The sequence below is a fragment of the Ostrinia nubilalis genome, chromosome 18 (assembly GCF_963855985.1).
Source record: "Ostrinia nubilalis chromosome 18, ilOstNubi1.1, whole genome shotgun sequence".
In the NCBI taxonomy this organism is placed as follows: Eukaryota; Metazoa; Arthropoda; class Insecta; order Lepidoptera; family Crambidae; genus Ostrinia; species Ostrinia nubilalis.
This window is the reverse complement of record NC_087105.1, coordinates 1461086-1463262: the sequence shown is the minus strand read 5'-3', so window position 1 is coordinate 1463262 and position 2177 is coordinate 1461086.

Genomic DNA, 2177 nt, shown 5'->3' with positions numbered 1-2177 from the left:
CTTCGCCGTCAACATCCATAAACTCTTACACCAAGCCCGATCATCTGGCTATACCATCGAATTCGCGTGGATTAAGGCCCACGCTGGATTCGATGGCAACGAAGAAGCAGACTTGGCAGCAAAGGCTGCTGCAAGAATGCGCAGAATACCAGACTTCCAAAGAGTACCCATCAGCCTCGTTAAACATCAAAATAGGCAAAAATGCAAAGAATCGGCCAAAACTTTGTATATGGACCCGAACACCTGCGTCCATACAAGATCTCTCCTGCCAACATACAACACCTTGCAGGAGTTCATAAAGATCGTTCGGCCGGACTTTGCCACCACCCAGGTCTTAACCAACCACGGTTATCATAAGGAATACCTACATCGTTTCCATATCGTCGCAGATGACCGCTGTCCCTGCGATGACCAGACTCCACAGACTTGGAAACACCTTTTAACACAGTGCCCTAGATTTGCTTCAGCCCGATATAATCATGAAATGATATCCCGTTTGTTAAACATCGATCCATACAATCTCTCAGAAATAATCAGAAAAGAAGATACAGCAAAAAGTTTTAAAGCCTACATTACCAATATAGTCGATCATTTAAAAGAATTCAACCAAACATAAGCAGCCAACACATTACAACAATAAAAATCACAAACTAAATCACCGCACTGCAATTGGAGTACTCCACTAGCTCCAATTGCAGGTGCATATCAATAGCACTCATTAAAAAAAAAAAAAAAAAAAAAAAAAACATATTTTAAGTAAAATTTCCTCGATTTTTGTTAAGATTGAAGCAAGGATCACTCAATCCACATGCACATCATTTAATCTATATATATAAAAGAAAGTCGTGTTAGTTACTCCACTTATAACTCAAGAACGGCTGAACCGATTTAGCTGAAAATTGTCAGGGAGGTAGTTTAAAGCCAGGAGAAGGACATAGGATACTTTTTATCCCGTTCGAAATTAAAAAAAAAGTCTGCTTATTTATTGCCATTAAGGCGGAACGAAGTTCGCCGGGTCAGCTAGTTTCTTATAAAAAATACTCGTGATTTTAATTTATTACTTCCACCTCTTACCATCAAATGCTATGTTGAACGGTTGAACGCTTAAACATGTTGAACTCAAGTTATTGGCATATCTTTTCACTCACGTCTTTTGACTCTACAATGACAAACACTGCAAGTCCCTTGAGCCACGCGTCCCGTGTCGGTTACGTCCCCGGGAGTACGAGTAGAACCTCATTTGTACACTAATACCAGCCGGCTGCCACTGACTCTCAAACTCCGCTGTTATACTAGACAGCTGTAGAACTTGAAATAGAGGCTGCAGGACTACTCCAAAAGCTGTTTAGTTTAGGGTCTATCTGGCATAGTTGCTAATGCTGGCATTTTGCTTTGCGTGAAAGGGATAGCAACCAACAACAATGTTAACGGCATTATTGTGTTCCGGCAGTTAGAGGTAAGATAGCCAGTTCCTCCGTGGTTGAGGATTCCGGGTGAAGCTCGCTTCCACCTTCGGCCTGATCATCACTTACCATCAGGTGAGATATGGGCCAAGAGCTTCCTCGTTGTGGATTAAAAAAAAAACCTTTGGAAACTTTAGATAACGTTTTTTCGGAGTCACAGACTTACAATCAGCGCCACATAGTTCGTGACGCCAAAAATGGCCAAAAAGTTGACCACACAAGCACAACCTTATTCTAATTGTAACAACAACGTTGTGACCCCTTTGGATGTAACGAACTTTTTGGTTTTGGAAATTAGGTTTTCGAAAGTTAGGTTTCAGAGTTAAGTTTTGGAAGTAAGGTTTTTGAAAATTAGGTTTTCATAGTTAGATTTTGAAAATTAGGTTTTCGCAAGTAAAGTTTTCGAAAGTTAGGTTTTCATAGTTAGGTTTCGAAAGTTAGGTTATCAGAGTTACTTAGGTTTTCGAAAGTTAGGTTTCAGAGTTAGGTTGCGGAAATTAGGTTTTCGAAAAAGTTTTTAGGATTTTCCAGAGACTTTAAATGGTTTTCAAGGATTAGATTTTGAAAGCTAGATTTTCGCATAATATAATTCCAAATGTTATGTTTTACTGTTCATTTTCTTAGGTAGTAATTTGGGCATCAGAAATAATCAGATAGATAAATAAACGCCGGGAATTGTTCAAAGTATTCCTGAAACAGTGATGTAATTCCTCA